A 23,578-nucleotide genomic window follows, 5' to 3' on the forward strand; every position below is an offset into this window, starting at 1 on the left:
TCTTCATCTTGGACTTCGAGCCTCCAGAGTTGTGAGAAAATAAGTTTCTGTTGTTTAAGCCACCTAGTCTGTGGCGCTTTGTGGTGGCAGCCCTAGCAGATGAATACAATATCCTCTAAGCTTGAAAGTGGGAGAGGGAATAAATAGCTCACCTCTCTCTCCTCCCAGCCTCTGATCTGCTGATAGGGTTTCCCATGGGCTGAACCCTGCTGAAAACCAGATAAGATAATAGTATATGATCACAGCAAGAGCTCTGGAGAGGGGCTAAGTGCATTCACTCATTCATTTATTCGATGAATATTCATCAAATACCTATAGTGGACCAGGAGCTAGTCTGAGTACAATGGATTCAAAGATAAATGAGATACAGTCCTCTGTCTCCTAAGGGCTCACAGTGCAGTACAGATAGCCAACCCCACTACGTGTTCTACTCTGTAAAAGCCTACTTGACAGGAGACACTTGGCTGTTTGAGGATGGTGCTATGGCAGCTCAGAGGAGGGCTCACTCACTCAGCCAGGGAGATGGGAACAGAACCACAGAGGATGGACATTCTGTGACCCCTGGAAGGACACTTTGGGTTTTACAGAGAGATAGAGGTCATGGTGGGCTAAAGCACATGCAAAGGGATAGAGACACAAAAAGGGAAGGACCTTAGTTAGAATCACTTCTTAACTGTGATGCCTCACAACCCTAAAGTCTATGTTCTGAGTACTTGTGGCCACATGGCACTGTTGTAAGAACAGGGTTGTAGTCTGTTGAGTTTAAGCTCCAGTGCCAGCATCTGCTCCCCATGTGACCTTGAAAAAGTCATTCAACCCTTCCATGCTTCTGTTTTCTCTCTGGTCAATCAGTCTACCAACCCTCCTGGGTGCCTTCTCTGTTCCAAGCCCCGGAGCTATAATGGTGCATGGCGCTGGTCTTGGGATTCTCTCAGAGAGAGGGGCAAACCCTATACTGAGCCCCCTTGTGCAAATGGAAAGGCTCCCAGTGCTGTACTCTAATGCCCTGGGGATACACAGGTTAAAGCACTGCCCTGCACACTTTGCAGAGACATGGCAGGAGTCTGGAGAAAAAACAAGAGTGAATACTTATAAACTGCTACTAAAATTGAGTGGCAGTTGTGGTTGCTGACATGTTATGTGAGGGTTCTCCCTAACCATCTCTGCCTTCACACCTTGGCTCATTCCAAGCCCATCTCATGCCTCTGACTATTTAAATCTTACCCATCCTTCAAGGTCAAGGTCCAGATCTACCTTGTCCAGGAAATCTTCCCAGAACACCAGGCCACCAAGATCTATCACCCTCCTCTCAGCTCTGCCATGTCTATAGGCTCATTAGACATTTATCCATTAGTAAAAGACAGTTTTATGTTCTTTTAGAATTGGTGCCTGATCCAGGGTTGTCTGGATCAGAGAATTCTGTGGCCAGTTGGGACCTTAAAAAAGGCCACCATCGAACCTCCAGTCTCCTCCCTCCCAGCTTTCCACGTGATCACCCACAACACAGGCTGAAGTGCCCTCCTCTCCTGCTTAAAACCAGCTGACTCCACAATTGATTTGCCCAAAGGGGAATACTTTGGGGGACAAAAGCGAGTGCTGGTATTATAATGGTAGGACAATAGGCCTAACCAGGGCAATATAAAGCCAACTAGGGCAGACAGTCCCTGTGTAACCCCATTACTACAGTCAGCCTGCCATGCTCTAGATCTACTGAACCACTTGTTAACCAAATGTCCCTTGCTTGTTCTGGCCCCTGTGTTTTGCACATTCTGTTCTCTCTGACTCAAATGTCATCCTCTCATCCTGTCTGTTCCATCCTGAAGTCACCAGCCCAGGGGTACCTCTTGCATGAAGCCTCCCAATGCCTGGGTTGGAGGGGATCGCTTCCAGCATCCTTTGTTCTGTCTCGCAGCATATGGCTGCAGTTACCTACAAGCCTGTTGGCCTTTCTCACTGGACTCTGAGATCTCAGAAGTTGTGTCTCAGGCCACCTTTGTCTCCCCCGCCACTTGTCCAATGTCTGAATGTGATGTTCTGTCAGTGCTCGGTGTGTATTATTATTATTTTATAGATAAGATAGTTCATCTTTGCATCTGTTGCTCTGTACTGCCATTTCGTTCTTATCCTATTTCACTTTTGATGTGTAGGTTAGATACCCTGATGAAGGCAGAGTCTCAAGCACATCACATCATGAAGTTTGAGGTTTATTTCAGGAGAGCTGCTAATGCTCCTGATTTTCCAGCAGCTTTGGAACCAGAGGCATGACCAGAGGTATCTCCCAGAGGGGTAAATCCTCATCTCATTGGGCTACATATGTTGTATAGAAATAGGCAAAAGTCTTTCAGAGACATGTGAGGAAGACAAATGAGCGAGGGAAACAATAGGTGCCCCAATCCCTGCTTGCTAAAGAAATGAGTCCAAGAAAGAGAAGAAAGAAGAAAAAACTATACTAATTTTCTTTTTTTTTTTTTTTTTTTTTAATTTTTTTTTTTCAACGTTTATTTATTTTTGGGACAGAGAGAGACAGAGCATGAATGGGCGAGGGGCAGAGAGAGAGGGAGACACAGAATCGGAAACAGGCTCCAGGCTCTGAGTCATCAGCCCAGAGCCCGACGCGGGGCTCGAACTCACGGAACGCGAGATCGTGACCTGGCTGAAGTCGGACGCTTAACCGACTGCGCCACCCAGGCGCCCCTAATTTTCTTATTTGGCTTTTAAACTCAAGTGAAATGGGACTTTGCAGAAGGAAGTTGACAGAGTAATAGGAAGAACCAGAAGAGAAGGAAAAGGAACCAGCTTTTATGGAGTGCTTATGGATGAGACATTTGTTTATAGCATCTCACTTTAATAAGACAACACCCCACCAGAGCAGATATTCTCGTTTTACACTTGAGAAAGTTAGGGTCCGGAGAAGTTAAAACATTTCCCCAAGGTCACACAGGTTTAAGCGGTGGGTTGAAGGGAGGTTCTATCAAGACCAGACTCAAACCCAGGTCGTGTGACTCAACCTCCCCTGATGTCCCCCCCGTGTCCATAAGAAGCCTGGTTTCCTGGCAGGACTTTTCTGAAGAGTCACAGCCATTTGGGCGCATCTATTCTGAGTAATTTTGTTTTTGAAAATCTGTCTCCTTACTTCCTAATCACAGCTTATAGATACCATACAGACAAGGCCATGAGTATTCATCACAATATCCCCAGAAATTATCACAATGCCTGTCTCCACAGGGGTTACTACTCAGCACATATTTTTTGAGTGTCTTAGATCAGGCTCCTTGGCTTTCTGTGGCCAATCACCCCAGCATGTCCACTTTTCTGAACCTGTGGGTCTTTTCCTCTTTTCTTTGTTCTGGAGTTTCCATTTCACTTCACGTGATCTTCCTCAACATCCCCACAGCCGACCTCCTGGCATGTTGGGACTGGCCCTCAAGGTTCATTTCACAGAATGTGTGAAATTCTGTGTCTGGGGAGAATGCTCCCATATTGGTAAATTCTTTGTTATGCCACTGCCTATTGCCCCTCATTCCAGTCCCATGCATGGGCTCATGGCACCTGCCAGCGCAGATGGGCTGGGCCTTGTGACTCCTTCAGGATATAGCCCCTTTCCTGGAGGCCCAGCATGTCCATGGTAGGATTATGGGATGGCCTGATCCTAGTTTTTGGCCTGGTGGCCTGGAAGGGAAGTCCTGAAGCAGATGTGTGCTACCTTGCTGGGCAAAGCACTCCATGTCATCTAATGCAGGGGATGCATTAGCCCATAATTAGGAACATTGGGCCACCCCTGCAGTCCAGAAGGTCTAGCACAGCTGGAGCATCAGGGTTCCCAGGTTCTCAGGTGCATCAACCCAGCTGTCCTCATCCCATTTCTGAGGGTCCTGCTTCTTCCTAATCAGGGCCCTGCCCTTAGTTACACCCGGGTGGAAAATGATACTTTCACTGAAACTCTGCTACCCTTTTAATTAAGTCCAGGCCCAGTCCTCGGAATTTTCTGTTCTCCAGCTGTAGGAGAGGAGAATCTCTTGATATGCTGCCAAGGAGGCCCTCCCCTCTGATTTTCATAGTTTGTCTTAAATTAGGGATTAATCATTTCCAGCCTTTCATTGACTTTCTCCAATACATCAATAACACTCAGTCACCATTAAGACTATAAAAGAGATGACTCTACTGCTTTCCCCAAACCTCTCGAGTATCTAATATATAACAGCAGCCTGTGCTTTCCTCTCACTGTGATCCCACCCAGCTTGCCAAGAGTGGAAGTCCCCCCAGTTTCAGGGTTTCAGCATGTCAAGTGAACTCTGTGCTCTCCCTGCCCCTGCGATGAGACCCTAGATCCCATATGGAGCCATCCTGCTACCAACAGTCTCAGGTTGGGTGCCCTGGGAAACAGACTGTGAGACAGGTATCTGTATGCAGACAGTTTAAGAGTGAGTGCTTTGGGGAACACCCCCCCACCACGAGGGAGTAAGCAATGCAGGATTGGGTGGAGGGAGAAGTTGGCCTGGGATTGTAGCTGGGATGGCCTTCTGAGTTGTCACAAATCGAGGGAAGAGGGCCAGGCTCTTGAACCATCACACTAATCCCTTGATGACTAGAGGCTGCTAGAAAGCAGGCATGGCTTTGCTTGAGGCAGCACCCTCCAAGTAATGGAAATTCTTGGGGAGGAAGTCAGCTGTGAACTCTCAGCAGCCAACACTTTTGGAAACTGGGAAAATAGCCTTAGGGGGTATCTGGGCAGTACACCACAGCATCAGGGTGTGAATGAAAGAAAGAATGAATGAATGTTCTGCTTCTCTTTCTAACTACCTTGAGAATTCTTGAGAAAGAGGCTCTTCTATTCTGTGGCCTTTGCAGATGCAGCAGTGCTGGCTGTTCAGTGTTATGCTGTGTATTTGGTACCTTAGTGTTAGAATCTTTCTTGAAAATCGCCTTCTAATTCAATCTACTTAGTTTCCAAATGAGAAAACCGAAGTTCAATATGTTTGAACAACTTGCCTATAGTCCCACCATGAGTTTGTGATTGAGCTGAGACATTATAAGTATTGTTTCACCTTTAGAAAGAGAGGCTTACCCACACCAGAATTTCCTTGGTCACATAAAAGAAGTCTGACAATCCAGAGTTGGTTACAGGCTCCACAGTTATCAGGGGACCCCATTTGGGCACATGGCTTCCGTCCTCAAGGTCATCTCAAGGTCCAACATGGCTTCTGGAGTTCCATGTTCTAGCTCAGTAGCAGGAGAAATCAGGGAAACAAAGGACACTCACGCTCTCCCTTATCAGGAGCCTCCTCTGAAACCTTACTTGCTCTTCTAACTATATACCATGGGATAGAACCTTGTTCCCATGACTTCTTCAACTATAAAGAAGGCTGGGCAGGGGTGCCTGGGTGGCTCAGTTGGTTGAGCGTCTGACTTCAGCTCAGGTCACAATCTCCAGGTCTGTGAGTTCGAGCCCCGCGTCGGGCTTTGGGCTGATGGCTCAGAGCTTGGAGCCTACTTCCGATTCTGTGTCTCCCTCTCTCTGCCCCTCCCCCATTCATGCTCTGTCTCTCTCTGTCTCAAAAATAAATAAATGTTAAAAAAATTTTTTTAATTAAAAAAAAGAAGGCTGGGCAATGTCTTTACTCTAGGCAGCAATTTTCCCAAAAGAGAGTAGGAGTTCTGTATGGAATCACAAAGGGGGAAGTGGATATTTGGTAAATAAATTATAATCTTTACCTCATTGGTTATGGGACTGTAAAAAAGCATACATTTGGGGATTACACCTGGATCAGTCCCTAACTAGATGTAGGACTAGTTAAAAATTATTAAGCTCTAGATCTTTAGCTTCTTCATGTGTAAAATAGAAAAACAATCCCGAATTTCACAGATATATTGTGAACTAACATGTGGAAAGCACCTAGCACAATGTCAAGTACATGAATTAGCAGAATATCCAGCCCTTGTTCTCCCAAATGACCAAATAACCTGCTTACAATGTAATGACATTACATCCCATTACCTTGTTCAAAACCCCCTCAAAGACTAGTTCCCATCTTGTTCTTGTATCATAATTTGGCTGAGACATGTGTCCAGCATCCCACCAATTTGTTGAGTGTAATGGAAATGTCTGTCATGACGCTTTCAACAGGCTTCTCCATGAATTCGGCTGGTGGCAGACAGACATGAAACCAAAACAACCCCTCGAGCATTTCTGAAATAAAAACCTTTCTTCTCCATTTCCTCTTACTAAGAAGACCAGACCCGGGCTCTAATTCTTGCCACACATGCTCCCTGGGCAGCCCCTCCCGATGCAACACAGCCACTGCCTGCTCTACACAGGTTTCTCTGCTCCTTTCGGTGGCTCAGCCTCTCAGGCAGCTTCTGTTCATTGAGTCACGTGCTGTAGAAAGCGCTTGGATATGAGGAGCGTAAGGTACGATCCCCCAGTTTCAGGGTTTCAGCATGCCAAGGAACCAGTCTGAGGAGGAGAGAAATATGTAAATAGATCACTTGGTTTGTATTAGTTGAGTGCTCGGTAAAAGGGCTGGGGATGCAGAGGAACACTTAATCCAGCTTGGGGTGGGAGTTCCCTGAGGACTTCTCAGAAGTGGTGATGCTTGAGCTTCATCTTAAAGGGTGAGTAGGTGTCTCTTCAGGTGAAGAAGAGGGCAGGGAAGGGGGAGGGTCCCCAGGAAAGAGAACAGCAAGAAGAAAGGCTCAGTGGAATAATATAACTTGGAGTGGATTGAAAGCCACAAATGGCTTGGTGACAGTGGGGTTGTACAGGGAGAGACTGAGGTCTCATTTATTAGAAGGGCCACTGGGTCTGACGTTCAACGTTTCAATGGTTTGTCCCAACTCACCTCTGTCTATGAATACGCTGTTCTGGAAAGCAGTGAAATACCCTCCTCAGTGCCAGCATTCAAGCAGTGGTGGACAGTGGGGGATATGGTGTACTAAATCTGGTGTAATTGTTCTGTAATTGATAATTGCTAGAGTCACTTCCAGTTTTAGGATACTGTGATGCAGGATGCTCCCAGAGAGTGTTTCCCATAGCTGTGTTTGCTGGAAAACATCTGGCCTTCAGTTTCTTTGTGTTTCCTTGGCAGTCCCTGACTCTCTTTAAATGGGAAACACAAGAGAAAAACAAAAAGCAATTTGGAATACCTTCACTCTACTAAACAGCCACTTTCACACACCATCTCCTTCAAGTCCCACAAGTAATTGTGAGTAAAAGTGATTAGCTTATTTTTTTTTTATAACAGGTGTATAAATAGGCCCAGAGAGGTTAAGTTTATTAAGTTCATGCCTGAGTTTACACAGTTAGTAAGTGAGGGAATGGGGAGTTGACTCTAAGACCACCTGACTCTGAAGTTTATGCAAACTCTTCTACCATCCTCAATGTCTTGACTTGGTTGGCTAGAACTTTGTTTTACTCCCTTCTTTCCTTCCTCTTCTCGGTTTTAAAGCCCTGCTCTTTTGGGAACCTTCCCTCCAGTCTGACTTGGAAGTTGGGATAATGGCCAGTTACAGTAGTCCCCTTATCCCCAGTTTCTCTTTCCACAGATCCATTTACCCACCATCAACCATGGTTCAGAAGCAGATGATTCTCCTTCTGACATATTGTCAGAAGGTCAGTAGTAGCCTAATGCTGTGTCACAGTGCCTACGCCATTCATGTCACTTTGTCTCACCATGTAGGCACTTTATCATCTCACATCATCACAAGAAGAAGGTGAGCACAATCCAATAAGTTATTTTGAAAGAGAGAAGCCACATTCACATACTTTCTATTACAGTATATGTTTATAATTGTTCCTTTTTACTGTTGTTGTTAATATCTTACTGAACCTCATTTATAAATTAAACCTTATCATCTGTATGTATAGGAAGAAACATCATGTATATAGGAGGTGGTATTATCTGTGATTTCAGACATCCACTGGGAATCTTGGAATGTATCCCCCCACAGATAGGTGGGGACTTATGTCTTCCAAAGGAGACCTCTGAATTTGCTGAGGTCAGGTTCTCCCAGGGAGAATGGGCCTTTGTTTGATGGCTCTTTCCTCTAAAAGTAAGTTCTTGCCACAGGTGTTTTGTAATATCCCAGCATCTAGAAGGGACCTCAGTCTACTGGAAACTGACCCTCACTGTTTTACAAGTGAGGTCATCAAGGCTCAGAGTGAGGCAGTAGGTTGCACATGGTCACTGAGAGAGTGAGCAGAATTTAATGTAATTTCATGAGAATGTTGTCGTTGGATTCACTATCTCTTTTCTCCTTATGGATTTTTGGCATCAGGAAGTGAGGCAGTAAGACAGGCATCAGCCTAGACATGCAGACCTGTGGCAGGAGTTACTAGTTCAGAGTAAAAACTTTAAAGAGCGTGAGAGAGGATTGTCAGGTTTCTGCGGACTTGAGAATCATCATCTATTCCCAGTGGGAAGCCCTAGACTGAAGAAACGCACAGGACTCTATGGGCACTGCGGAGAATTCCATGCCTCAAGGCAGGAAGGGGGTTTCCAGACCATTGAGTATAATCTTCTAATTTTACAAATGAGGAGACTGAGGCTCACAGAGGGGAAGCGATTTGCCCAAGGTCATAAAACAAGTGAATGGCAGAGCCAGGCTTCACGCCTAGACCTCATGAACCAGGCTGACTGAGTGTCAATAATCAGAGCACCAGACACTTGGGTTCATCCTCTGATTTGGCCACTTTCAGCTGTAGAAAACATAGCTGTGTATCTTTACCAAGTCACTTAGCATCTCTGAACATTAACTGTCTCTGAACGTTGACTTGCTTGTCTATAAAATGAGGTCACTGGTGTGTACTCAGTGTTGCTGGGAAAATTAAACGGGCCTATAAAACAGGAGGAGAGTCTGGCACATGGTCGCTCATTTGCAGACCAGGCCTCTCACCCCACCCCTGAAGCCTCGGTAGCATTATGTTGAGGCAGGGGAGAGAGGGAGTTGTCACAGTCATGTTAAATATAAAGGTGTCAGAGGAAGTCAGTGTGAAGATGCCTAGTGTAGGGGGTGAAAAGATCAGTGTGGTGTGTCTGAAGCATAGATGCGACCATCTGTGTGGCTGGAGGAGCCAGCAATGGCCATGGCCTGGGGGCTGTTTGACCAGTATTTGTGCAGAGGAGCTTACACGTAATCTTGGAGGTGAAGGGAAACCTCTAAAGGTTTTTAACCCTGGAGAACAGCACTTCATATTGCATACGGATGAAGTGTAAATGTTTGCAAGGAGATAGAAAACATGAAAACCAGAATCGTGGCCGCATTTGGGGAGTGAGAGAAGGGATCGGAGATAGGCTCACAAGGAACTACATCTTTACTTCCTGCTTAAAACAACAACAACAACAACAACAACAACAACAACAACAATCTGAATTGGACATGGCCAAATAGTAAGATTTAAAGAGCAGAATGGAAAAAATGGGATTTCATTATACTGTCCTTTATTATTTTTTTAATGTTTATTTTATTTTTGAGAGAGTTGGACAGGAGAAAGAGAGAGTGGGGAGGGGCGGAGAGAGAGAGGGAGACAGAGAATCTCAAGCAGGCTCTGTGCCGTCAGCACAGAGCCTGATGCAGGGCTTAAACTCACAAATCGCAAGATCATGAAATCTGATCATGAAATCAGAAATCAACAGTCAGATGCCCAACCAACCGAGCCATTCAGGCACCCCAGTTACACTATCCTTTATACTCTCCTGCATGGCAAATATCTTATTACTTCTCTAAGTATGATAAAGGGGAACTTCTTGTGGATGTACAAAAGCCTTGGCAAGAGGGGAAGAAGGTTCTGTCTTAGACGGTTTCCTGCCAATGATGCTAATAATTCCTAAATACTCACCACAGGCCAGGCAATGTTGTAAAGCAGTAACTTCTAGAAGTAGTGATTTAATCATTTCACACAACAACCTTATAAGGTACATACAACCATCCTCATTTATAAAAGAAGAATTTGAGGGGCGCCTGGGTGGCGCAGTCGGTTAAGCGTCCGACTTCAGCCAGGTCACGATCTCGCGGTCCGTGAGTTCGAGCCCTGCGTCGGGCTCTGGGCTGATGGCTCGGAGCCTGGAGCCTGTTTCCGATTCTGTGTCTCCCTCTCTCTCTGCCCCTCCCCCGTTCATGCTCTGTCTCTCTCTGTCCCAAAAATAAATAAAAAACGTTGAAAAAAAAATTTAAAAAAAAAAAAAGAAGAAGAATTTGAAACCCAGAGAGGTTAAATAATTTGCTCTAAGTCAGGAAGCTAGTAAAGGGGGAGCCGGGATGGAAAACAGGCCTTCTGGTCCCAAATCCTGAGCTGGCTACCATGAAAATAACCCATCGCACCTTTCAGCAGCGTGATGAATTGATTCAATCTCAATTTCGGGTAATTTCTCTGCTTAGGTGTGGAGAGCTGTTTAATCTTGCATGAGGCTGGGGGCACAGAGATAGCAGGGTATTACTGTCTAAGACTTCCTCTCTTTTCTTACTGAAATTTTATATATTCTTAATACAAATCTTTGTTTTCTGTATTCTTCAGTATGTACCTACTTTTGCCATTCACGGTTCATCTTTTCCCTTTATTTATGGTGCTTCTTGTTGTATGGAAGTTTTTAATTTCTTCTCAAAAACGGGACCTGGATTAGTTGTAAAAACAAGAAGGGGAAAAGTTTAAGAGAGGTCACGAGGGTGGCAGAAATGGCGAGATTTAGAAAAGTTTTCTACTTCCTTGTCACTTGCAGAGCAGGCTGGCGAACCTGTGGGGACACTTAATTTTCTCTGTTCTGTTCATGTCCAAATTGCCCCCAAGGCCAACTCACACTTGGCTTGGCATCTCCCGCAGCACCTAGCTGAGGGCCTTCCAGGCTGGGGCACCCACCATCTGGAAGACAAGAATTGATCACAGTTTGGGAAATGATCCTCACTACTGGGGAAGGACAGTGGAGTGAGGTTTTCATAAAAGTTAGTTTATTCAGTTGAAAAAACTTTATCATGTGTGTGTGTTATCCAAAGGGTATGTGGTTAAATTTTCTTCCAATGCAAGAATAGTGACATTATGGCAAACTAATTGCTTTCCAATGTTCTTTGTTTTGCCAAATAGAAAGTTGGCAACGCTCTTTTGGTGCCTCACAGTTATTTTTATATATTTTTTGCTTAGTTAAATTTTAGAAATATCTGGGAACAACTGTCATAGAGAAATGAGCATAGGCTTTTGAGTCTCCAAACCCTGTGTTTTCAGTCCCGTCACCAATAATAGCTCTATAAGTCGGAGTCTAGGTGTCTTCATTAATGGGGGATAGTTATACTCACCTTAGGGAGATTGTGAGGATTAAGTAAGATAATATCTGTAGGGGCTTAGTTCCACATACGGCTCAGTTCAGCTTTAATTGTGCTGCTCTCTCTCTTCCTGGAGGAGAAGGACAGGACTTAATTTGTATGTCTTGATAATTATCCAGTTTAGACCTGGACCTCGTAGGCTCTCAAACATCGTCTGTTAAAAACCACAATAAGATACCCTCTCACTATAATGGGCACTATTAAAACAAAACAACGAGCCTGCAACAGAAAACAATAAGTGCTGGCAAAGATGTAGAGAAATTGGAACCTTTGTGCACTGTTACTGGGTATGTAAAATGGTACTGCTGCTGTGGAAAACAGGATCCCGACTCCTGAAAAAATTAGACATGAAATTGTCACACAGCCCATCAATTCTACTTGTGGGCATACACCCCCAAAACACAAAAGCGGAGATGCAAACAGGCATTTGTATACCCATGTTCATGTCAATATTATTCACAATAGTAAAAAGGTAGAAGTAACTTCAGTGTCCATTAACGGATCAGTGGATAAACATAATGTGGGATATAAATGCATGGAGTATTATTCAACCTTAAAAAGGAAGGAAATTCTAACACACACTACCCCATGGATAAACCTAGAAGACATCATACTAAGCAAAATAAGCCAGCCACAGCAGGACAAATATTGTGTAAGTAGTCCGATTCATAGAGACAGAAAGTAGGATCGTGGTTCCAGGGTCTGGGGGAAGTGGGAACGAGGAGTTCCTGTTTAATGGGTCTAGAGTTTCAGTGTTGCAAGGTGAAAAAAGTTCTGGAGATGGATGGCGGTGATGGCTGACAACAGCGTGAAGGTACTCGGTGCCCCTGAAGCGTATACTTTAAAATGGTTAAGAGGAAAAGCCGTGCACGGTTTTGTGACCGTAATTAAAAAGAAAAAAAATTTAAATTGCCTGTGAAATGAAAGGGCTGGTAAACCAATACGGGGAAGAAAAAGAACAGAGCCCTGAGGATGCCTGAAGCAAGAGCCTTTTAAGCAAGAAAATATCAAGTGTACTCGGTGTATGGAGAGGCAGGTAAGAGGCCTGCTTGACTGCGGTAGGGTGTGTGAGGGGGAGAGTAGAAGAGATGAGGGCCGAGGGCAGCCGGGAAGTAGGTCACGTGGGCTTTGCAGGACCTTGCATTTTATTTTCCCTGAATATGACGGGCAGCAGTAGGAGGGAACACAAGTGAGGGCATGGAAGGAAAGAGGGAGCCCTGGAAGCCTGAAAGAGCCTCAGGGCTGCTGTGGGTCTTAGCAAGAGTGTGGGCATCCCTCCTCCCCAGGCCCGCACCTGCTCCCAGGACTGAGCCACCTGAGGAATGCGCAGATGTACGTTGGGGGCTCATGGAGTCTCTGATCCCAGTCCTCTGCCCTGAATGTCCTAATGGAGGGTTTTGCCTGGACAGGGGGAAGCGTGTGTCTTCCCCAGAGACAACAGGGGTTCTGACATTAATGCAGATCGTTACTCTTGGTTTTTAACGGGGGAGGAGGAAGTGGGAAGAAGGGTGGAGGAGCTATTTCTTTTATCACACAATTAGATGAGAAAGTGGCTGGCTGCTCAGGGCAGGGACCCGCCCAAACTAGGCCTACAGGGGAGTTGCCCTGCTGGGTGGCCCAGTCTTGCTCTGGAGGGACTTGAATTTTCTGGCTTTGACTTCATTAGCTCTTCATAGTCTTAGAAAAGGGCTACAGTATGCTTCACACGGAAGCCCAAACCAGATTGTAGAAACTCACTTTGAATTCTCATATCATTCACTTATTCCCTTGTTCATTCATTCACTCATTGGTCATTTATTGAGCATCTACTATGTAAACTAGGCACTGGGAATACACATGGAATACACATACACCTGTCATTGAAGTGCTGAAGGAATCAATGTGGGAAGCAGACAAATAAACTTCGAATTATACTACGTTAAGTACTATGTTAAGTGCTATGATAGAGTGCTAATAAAAAATAAAAATAAATTGGCTAATATTAAGTGCTTTCTGTATGCCAGGCACTATTCCAAGTTGCATGCATTGACTCATTTAATCCTTAAGAAAACCCTATGAGGTGGGTGCTATCATCCCCCATTTTACAGATGATGAGACTGAGGCACAGAGAGGGTCAGGGGCAAGGGCACAATGCAGCTAGAAAATGCTGCAGCCAGAAACAGCAAGCCAGGCAGGCAGTCTCCAGAGCCTCTGTGGTAATAGTCTGCCCTCCCCTGCATGAGAACTTAGCGGGAAGTGGGGAGGGCACATTGCCAGAAGGAGGTGGTGCCCTGCCCAAGTATTGGAGCATGACAAGAAGTCAGTAAAGCAGAGAAGACAGGGACAGAGAACTGATGAGGACTTTCACCCATCAAACTGTCACCGTCAAAAGTTTCAAACAGAGCTGCAAGTGCAAAGCAAAGAGGCATGACAGGATGTGGGCATTCCAGAAGATGCAAGTAGGGGAGAGACAGGGGATAAACCCATAAAGGGGACCTGGGACAAGATCCCCAGGGTGGGGGGAGGGGACTCATTTCTTTAGGCGGTGAGGGACAATGCAGAGTTTTTAGGCATAAAGTGATGTGATTGCAATCACCACTGGAGGATTTTTTGCGAGAGTTTTGTTTATGGTTTGGGTTGACTAATACTGGCCAATATGTAAATCACAAGGAATTCTGCTCTCTGACCAGCCTGGTGATTCACCATCTGTAGCCTCTTTCCACTGATATTTATTCTCTGGTCTTCACTGTGCCCTAGGAGGCTGCCCTTTGTGATTGAATCGGGGATGGGCTGCCTTGCCTCTGTCCTCCAGCTGAGTTTGGTCGGTGACAGGCATCACAAGAGATCGGAGGGTGGGAAGAGAAGAGGTTGGAATATTCGTGCTTCTGTGCTTGGGTCTGTCAGTGGCTAGGTTCCTCTAAAACCACAGCCCTGCCAGTGGCCCCTCTCCTACAGCTCTGCCTCTAACTGGGCTCCAGCAACACCTGGCCCTCCATTTATCCCTTCGGGGACAGAGATGTTGATAGCTTCCCACTGTGGCCAGTGTCTGGGTGCCTCAGTATCCCTTATTGGGTCCCTTAGCCCCACCCCATCCCTGCAGGTTACCCCTTCGTGAAATCCTCTCCAGGAGCCCGGTAGAGGGTGAGGCTTCTTTTTCTTCCTGATAATTAGTCATGCCAAGAAAGTGACAATAGTGATCACGTATTAAATATCGACCGTGTATGGTTGAGGCTCTATATGCAGTCCATTTCTCTTTGTTCTCACCACGGCCCACAAGTTGTGGATCATTTACATCCATTTTTGAGATGAGGGTGCTGAGGCAGGCACACAGATATTAAGCCCCTTGCCTGCTGGTCAAGAGCAAAGTCAGAATTCGATCCCAGGGCTCTGGACTCCAAAATATATCCTCCTCCACTGCTCCATGTCACTGAGTAAATTCTTGCAAAAGCTTAATTTGCCCAAATCTGGAAAGAAAGTCAGTAAAGGCCTCAATAGTAAAATCTCTAGGGGGAGCAGGGATGGGGTTTTCTGTGAAGGGATGTGTGTCTGTTGAGGAGCGGGTTGGATCTTTAAGTAAAAGTTCCAGAATGTTGCCATTCCTCTGTTGACGGAAACACAACGGTGGATGATTACCCAGAATATCTCTCACTTCATAATGTGTGGTTCCTCTGTGGAGGGGAATGTAGCCCTTAATTAGTTCAAAAGAAGAGGAAACTCATCTCTCCAAGACCCACAGCAGAAAGCATAAGGGTTTATTTATAGAGAAGAATTTTATTATTTTTTAAAATCACTTGTGGACTCCTGCACCGAAGCTTAGGAAAAGGCACATATTCATGGCCAGTGGTCAAGGGAAACCACCCTGTTTTCTTGGCAGTGGTATGGCTGAAACAGCCCTTCCCAAAAACAATATGTGGGGGAAGGAAAGTCAAAACCAACGGGAGGTGTTTTAGTGCTGTGGTTTTTTTTTTTAATTGTGTGTGTGTGTGTGTGTGTGTGTGTGTGTGTGTGTGTGTGTGTGTGTCTTTGGGGCTGAAGAAGGCATTGGGGGATTCTACAACTGGCCAAAAATGTCGTGCCCCTTGGACTGAAAATTCCTGGAGCTGCCCTTACATGACTCATGCCTTCTCGTACCTCCTACTGCCCTGGGCCTCTTGTCCAGGCCCATCTGTGAAGGATAGTAACAATAATGCAGTGATGATAATGCTTCCACCTTAAAGTTCAGTAGCCCTTTCTGTTTCACAAAACTCATATTGGAACAAACAGGGATGTCTTTATCCTAAATGCTTCATGATTTTATTTCATCTTAGCAACAACAACCCTTTGGAAGCATAATTTTTACCCTAACTTGATAAATGAAGAAGCTGGACCTCAGAAGATTAAATATCTTGCCCTAAATCACACAGTGAGTACAGAACCAAGCTGAGATTTAAACCCAGGCTCATCGCAAAGTTGGTGGTCTTATGCTTCAGAACCGTTCTGGAAATTAGCATTGTCTTCCCATTTTCCAGATGAGGAAACCGAAGTAGAGCAAAGGGGAGGAGATGCTACACATCATTGGGCAAATTGGGGATGAACTTGGCCCAAAAGCACAATTCAGGATACTTCCCAGGCAGTGTTCATCCGCAGGCATAAAACTGCATCTCATAGATGGTACTAGCTGGTCAGAGGGACAGACCACTACCTCCTGGGCCCCATCAGCCAATCACAAAGCTTCTGTCTGAGACCCAAACAAGCACCCTCATCATCCCAGTATTATCCACAGCCTTGTCTTGTCATACCGTCAATCGTTATGCATGTATGTTTAAAGCAAGGGCCTCAGACCCTCCAAAAGGCCAAGGGGTAGGTTGTGCTTGGATGTGACATCAGAACCCAACCTCCAAGGCAGATCTGAATTTAACTCATGTTCAACCACAAGATGAATCAGAGCTAGAGAAACTGGTCTGGATTGGAAGTCTCCACAGAGTCTTGCCCTGTGTGCTTGGGACCCTGAGCTCTGATTCAGTGTCCCTCACTCGCTGTGCGTCCTCAAGCAATCTACTGAACCTCTCTGAGCCTCACTTTCCTCCGAACACTGATTTAGGTTGCTACAGTCAGGAATTCATTTCTTCTAAAAATCTGATTGACTCTGAGGGGACCCGGCAGGACCTTCTAGGCCAACCAACTGAGACATAGGACAGGACTAATGCTGAAGAGCAAAGGGGATGCTAAAACTTCCAAACCCTCCCGTCAAGATTCACAGTATATTCCAATTCTTGACAATTTTAAGCCATTACAAAGAATAGTGCATATGTTTAGGGTTATAAAATTCTTCTCTTCTCTCACAGAATTTCAGAGTAGATGGGTCCATGCCAATTTATCTGATAAGCTTCTTACGATATAGAGTTTATGGGCCAGGAAGGGGAAGCCCTGGGCTGAGACCTTACAAGGGCTTCAACCCAAACACCAGTGTTCTTTCCAATAGATGCTACTGTCACTTTAAAGAATTCTCCATCTGTCCCCAGAAATAGTAAGCATGAACTCATACCATTTTTCCGAGGATAATAAAAATTAAGACATATGACAGTGTTTTGTATACTAAAGCAGCATGCTTCTTTCTTTTTAATGTTTTTAACGTTTATTCATTTTAGAGAGACGGAGAGACACAGAGGGTGAGCAGGGGAGGGGCAGAGAGAGAGGGAGACACGGAATCTGAAGCAGCCTCCAGGCTCTGAGCTGCCGGCACAGAGCCTGATGCGGGGCTCAAACCCACAGACCTGAGCTCAACTTGGTTGCTCAACCGACTGAGCCACCCAGGTGCCCCTTAAGCAGCATGCTTCTGACAAGAGTTTTCATTAAACTCTGATAGAGCCACACCGGTGATGCTGCAGAAGCACAGGGTGATGAGGCCAAGGGGGAAATCTTGCTTGAAAACATAACTGTGCTTTGATTTGTTTTCAATCTGTATAGTGACATTACTTAGAAATTGTAATTAATGGGGCATGAGTTCGAGCCCTGCGTGGGGTTCTCTCCTGTCAGCACAGAACCCACTTCAGATCCTCTGTCCCCCCTCTCTTCTTGCCCCTGCCCCACTTATGCTCTGTCTGTCTCTCTCTCAAAAAGAAACATTAAAAAAAAAAAAAAGACACTGTAATTAACATTGAAGGTAGAGGTTATCTGACTTTGTTTTTCAAAATGGATGTCTAAACACTGAAAGATACTGTTTTATCAGGACTCTCAAACTCACATGCCTCTAGAAGTCCGGAGATTAGTGCCTCAAAGCGATGAGCTTCTTTCCTTTCTAATGCCAGCTAATTTTGCATGGCAGGAATGAGAATTCACCCGCTTCACCGTGCTGATGGCTATTTTTTTACATTTAGCTACAGGGATCTGTTTGAGATTTTCTTTAAACCTTGGGTTGAGCCCTTCCTAAAATACATCTGCGAGCCTGATACAGGCTGTGGGCCACCAGTCTGTACCCTCTGCCCGTCTAGGTGTTCATGTTTCTGTGTGTTAGCGTGTGTGGTTTCTGTTCCTCCGCTCATTGCAATACGGGCATCTCCTTCCCTAAGTACACTGGCCACCGTGATCATGTTACTGTTACTTACCACTGCCTCCAGGGCTGCAGGCCAAGGGTGCCAGGGTATAGGAAGTGCACAGGCTCTGGACACATGGCCCAAGATTGGACCTCAGCTCTGCCACGTGCCAGCTGAGAAAGGGACATAATCTCTCTGCTCAGGCCTCAGTTTCTTCATTTGTAAATGTATAATACCCACCACCCCAGGTGTGGCAAGGAGTGATGAGAAGGCAGTTACAAAAGCCTCAGCTCACGGAAGATGCTCAAATACGATGGCTCCCTTCTTTTCTTAAAAGTCTTAGCGAGTGTTGAAAACTCATTGCAGGCTGCAGCCCTTCCTGAAAGGCTTTCATGACCTCTTCTGCTCCCTGGACCCTTTTCACTTCCAAATTCCTGTTGCCCCTCAGGTTTTGGCATTTAGTGGACAGTTCTTCGCATTACCAGGTCATTTTTCGTATGTATGTGACACTTTGCCTCAATTAGGCCACCAATTTCCCAAAGGAACTTTTCTCCTTTAAAAAAAAAGTCTGTTTATTTTGAGAGAGAGAGAGAGAGAGAGAGAGAACAAGCAGGGGAGGGGCAGAGACAGATGGAGAGAGAGAGAGAGAGAGAGAGAGAGAGAGAGAATCCCAAGCTCTGCACTTAGCACAGAGCCTGACATGGGGCTCCAACTCACAAACGGTGAGATCATCACCTGAGCTGAAATCAAGAGTCTGATGCTTAACTGAGCCACCCAGGCACCCTGGTACTTTTCTCCTTTTCAAATGAGCTTAATTCCTTGCACTTGACTTTGAACCAGCCTTTGCCTGTGTCAAGCTTTCTTGTCAGAGCAGCATAAGGAAGGGAACATCGCAGATTGGATACTGTAACAGGGCAGCTGGCACACCAAGTGGAAAAACTGGAAAGAAACAGGTGAATATACAGTGTTCATGGTCACCAAGGAGATCAGGCAAGAGAGGTGGATGACCAACCTCAACCTTCCTTCTGCTTCTGGAAAAACGAAACCAAGTGCCATTTTCGGGAGGGGACGGTGAGCATGGCAGGCTGAAAAACGTCTCCCAAAGATGTCAGGTCCTAATCCCCAGAACCTGCAAATACGACCTCACGTGGGGAAAGATGTAATTAAGTGAAGAATCTTGAGTTGTGGAGATTATCTTGGATTATCCAGATGGACCCTAAATGCAATCACAGATGTCCTTGTAAGAGGGAGGCAGAGGGAGCTTTGATAGCAGCTGAGAGGAGGGGAAGGAAGGTAATGTGTGGTTGAAAACAGAGAAGGGGACCTGAGTACCACACAGAGAAGAGGCCACATGTTGCAAGAAGAGTGAGGCGGAATCAGATGACACACTGCAGGCTGCCAAGGCGGAGGAAGGGGCCATCAGCCAAGGGAGACAGGAATGCACCTGTAGACATGTAATAAGGCCAGGAAATGTATTCGGTCCTAGAGCCTCTGCAGGGCATATGGCTCTGCCAACACTTTGATTTCAGCCCAGTGATACTATTTCCAACTTCTGGCCTCTGGAACCCTTTAAGAAGGTATTGTTTTAAGCCCCTAGGTTTGTAGTAATTTGTTACAGCAGCAATGGGAAACTCACGGAGCAAGTGAGGGAAAGAAGCTGAGGGAAATGAAATAAGGATGAGTCGTGGAGCCAGTGTGGGTGCCTGGAAGAACCCTTCAGAAAATATCAAAGACCCCAGGGCTTGTCTTGGCTATTTCATCAGCCGGCTGTTTTAGCTTGGGAGGAGTCACTTCACCTTTGAGCCAGGATCTCCTCATCCGGAAAATGGGATAATAACCTATCTGTCATCTGGAGTTGCTATTATCTTTGTGTTCAAGAATGACACTGTACCGTGGCAAAGTGCTCGGGGTGGGTTCCAACTCTGCTTCCCTGGAACACGAGCGCTGGACTGATGCAGCCTGTGGAAGTCGACCGGGAGACCCCCTTACTCATTTCACAGGGAAAGAAAGGAGTCGGAGGGATAGTTTTATTCGTTTGATGATTCCTTCTCATACTCTCATTTAGGCCTTTGGTCCTTGCGCATACAAAAAATCGGTGAAGACGGCACCTGACGTGGTGCAAATTATACATTCATTGGAAGGTTAAAAAAATTCTCGGGGTGCCCGGATGGCTCAGCCGGTTGAGGGTCCAACTCTTGGTTTCGGCTCAGGTGGTGATCTCACAGTTCATGAGTTTGAGCCCCATGTCAGGCTCTGAGCTGACAGCGCGGAGCCAGCTTAGGACTCTCTCTCTCTGCCCCTCCCCCACTCACTCTGTCTCTCTCTCTCTCTCTCTCTCTCTCTCTCTCAAAATAAATAAATAAACCTAAAACAAAAAAGCTCCTTATAGGTGATATTTTGCAGAGACCACCGAGACCCTGAACTTCTACATCAGAACCAGTCCTGAACCACTGCTAGCACCCTGAGAGTGCTAGCACCCTGAGAGTATTCTGCCACTTCCTGGCTAGGTGACCTTAGGGAAGCTCCTCACCTTCTCTGTGACTCATTTCCCCCATCTGCAAAACGGGGATACCACCTTCCTCCGTGGGTATTTTTGTGGGGTGGTTGAAATAATATATGTAAACTGCTTAGCGTGGGCATAGTAAGTGCTCAATAATTGGCAGTTTCTTAGCAATATTATTATTTGTCACTATGGTTACCCAGCTCTTAATGAAGCTAATTAACTTTGGAAAAATTTCATCTCCTGTATTTTTTTTTAATGTTTATTTATTTTTGAAGGAGAAAGAGACAGAGCATGAGCGGGGGAGGGGGAGGGAAGGAGAGAGACGGAGACACAGAATCCGAAGCAAGCTCCAGGCTCTGAGCCTGACGCGGGGCTTGAACGCACAAGCCGTGAGATCATGACCTGAGCCGAAGTCGGATGCTCAGCCGACTGAGCCCCCCCTGGGAACCCCATCATCTCCTGTATTCTTCCATCGGGTAGCCACCGATCCTACCAGCAGGACCTGTGTTGTGGGAATAAAAGAGCTGAGTGGTGAAACAAAATGAAGTTAGAGACAGACCCAAGTTTCATCCTATTCACACGGCCAGCCGTGTGAGAGGGGGCCAACCGTGTGAACTTTTCTGAGCCGCGGTTTTCCCACCTGTAGCATGACAATGATATTTATGGTCGTGGTATTTATCTCACTGACGTGTTATGGGGGTTGCACAAGACCGTGCTTAGCATAGCCAGCAAAGCATAGGCGCTTCATCAATATTCGAGGAATTCAATTCCCTTGCTTTCATTTCCATCCAAAAGTAGAGAAAAGCCTGAAGGTCTCGGAGGCGGTGAATGTCACCGGGCTCTTAGCTGAATGTGAAAACTGTAACTTCACACCTGGTGTTTGTGTCGCTTTAAAAGGCCTCGGGTTCTCTGTTGCTCTTGGTGTCATTTCTAGGAGGTTGCCTTAACAGGAAACAGGACCCTTCTCTCCCAGAAACCTGAGGCCTTAGCCTGGAGAAAAATCCCTTAGCCAGGAGGCCTGCTCAGTGGTGACCTTTCGCAGGCAAATTTACCTCAGGCCCCGGGTGGGCGGGAAGAGGCCCCCGGGAGCTCCCCTTCCCAAGCGAGGCCCAGCGCTGTGGGAATTTCCTCCCGCCTCCCTGGGCCGGCCCTGGCTGCGCCTCACTGAGCGGCCTGCGGTTTCTGTCTCTGCTGAAACTGCTGTGGAAAGTTTAGCTTGAGAAGAAGAGGGAACTAGGGTGTTTTGATTTTTTTTCCCTTTCTTTTAGAGAGTCCAAACCACATGCTTTGCCCATGGGGTGACCCATGTGGAGCCCCCCACAGCACCCCCCCCAACCCCGGCCCTGGGGGGTGGGGGCACGCTGACTTCGAGAAGACAGTGACACGGGGACAGGAGCCAGATCTCCTCAGAAATCAAACGGCACAGGTTCACACGCCACCAGGGACTGCTGGAATGTTGCTTTGTTTTGGACTCTGGATTTATAGTCCAGCCCCTCCTTCCCCACCCCCTGGAACTTGATTTATTATTGTGCCGACCCGGTGGCTCCCCTCCAACTTTATTTCTTTCTTCAGAAGTAAACAAGGATTTTACAACTCCATAACCTCCCCAAAGTTTGTTTGTTCTTCCCTCCGTACAGTGTGGGCCATGTTTGTTCCCTGGGAAAGTCTCTTCTCTAATTATTTTCACATTTCAACAGCTTTTGTTTCTTCTTCTTTCTCAGAGGTTTATAAAAATGCTGATGGCGGAATTGCTCCGGGCTACATTGTACCCTAAACATTTTCTCCTCGGCACAGGGGAGCCTCGGTGACTGGGGGCCATGTTGCCTTTTCTTACTGTGTTCACTGTGCCAGAAGGAAATGTGAAAATCCTGAAGTGTTCCTTCAGATGGCTGAAGGAAAAATATGTAAATCGGTAAAGAGAGGAAATTCTGCTGATCTTGGACAAGGAGCCTTTGACAATGTGTGTGTGAGACTCTGCTGAGAAGAAGGCTGCGTTGATGACTGACTTTTCATTTTAAGTTGGGATCTTTTCTGCCTCCGAGCACAGATGGAAAACTTGGTGCGTTTCAAGGAAATAGGATTTAGAAAATCAAAGGCTAATACATTTTAGAAAATCTTGGATTATGGGACAGGGGGTGGCTTGTTCTCGCCAAACACTGCGAATCTAACCTTGATGTTTACGTATTCAGTTTGAAGACTGAAGCGTCTCTTTTTAACAATGGCAGTCAATGGTTCTGGGTGAAATCGGGGCTCAAAAGGCTGGTGCATTGTTTGTTTTCTCCCATCCTTGTAAGGCCCTATGTGTCTCACTGGTTTCAGCAAGACATCCTCCCCCACACATCCACCCCCAGAGAGGCTTACTGACTCTGAGTGGCTCCAGAATCTCAGATTCACATGGACCATCAGCTGTTGTGTGAAATTCCAGACCTGCCCCTGACCATCTCTTCCGGTATCCGACAAGGACCCTCAAAACTGACCGTCCAAAATGGAACTGTGATCTTACCCTCAGTCTGCACTCTTCTCAAATTTCCCACCTCAGAGCGGGGCACCATCATCCATCGAGGCCCCTTGCAAGGGAGCCTGGAGTCATCCCACCTTCCCCGTCTCTCCCACCTGATCGGTCCTTGAAAGTTGTCCATTCTACCCGCCCCCTGTCTGTTGAATAGGATCATTTCCCTCCTTCCCCACAGACATTTGCCTCATTCAGGCTTTCATTGCCTGTCACCTAGCCCACTGCCATAGTCTCCTTGTTGCTCTCTGCTGTGGTCTGAATGTGTGTGTCCCCCAAAATCATATGTTGAAATCCTAATGTCCAGTGTGATAGTATTAGGAGGTGGGACCTTTGGGAGATGCTTGGCTCCTGAAGATGGAACCATCGTGAATGGGATTGGTGCCCTTAGAAAAGAGGCCTCAGAGAACTTGCTAGCCCCTCCACTGTGTGAGTAGCAGCAAGAAGTCCACAGTCGGCAACCCGGAAGAGGGCCTTTGCCAGACCCCAACCATCCTGGCACCTAGATCGTGGACTTCCAGCCTCTAAAATTGTGAGAAATACATGCCCGTTGTGAATAAGCGGCCAGGTCTGCTGGTATTCTGTTATAGCAGTTCAAACAGATTAAGGCAGTCCCTATATAAATCTCACTCCCTCAGCCACATCACAGGGATCGCCTGCCAACCTGTGAGAGTGCTCTGACTGCAGGAGGGACATCACCTTTGTCCCTCTCACCCCCTTGTCCAATCAGGCTGCTCCCAGCCCCTGGCACTCAGTGCCCTCCGGGAG

The 23,578-nt window shown here is 46.3% G+C and overlaps 1 long non-coding RNA gene across 1 annotated transcript; it reads left to right on the forward strand.

The window, feature by feature from the left end:
- The first annotated feature begins 12,031 nt into the window (after window positions 1–12,031).
- LOC147578055 (uncharacterized) lies at window positions 12,032–22,427 on the forward strand. Its single transcript, XR_015254184.1, has 2 exons — window positions 12,032–12,343; window positions 22,023–22,427. It is a non-coding gene; the product is annotated as an uncharacterized LOC147578055 (long non-coding RNA).
- The last annotated feature ends 1,151 nt before the right edge of the window (window positions 22,428–23,578 follow it).

The sequence above is a fragment of the Puma concolor genome, chromosome C1 (genome assembly GCF_028749965.1).
Source record: "Puma concolor isolate L17-30 chromosome C1, mPumCon1.1.hap2, whole genome shotgun sequence".
Taxonomy (NCBI): Eukaryota; Metazoa; Chordata; class Mammalia; order Carnivora; family Felidae; genus Puma; species Puma concolor.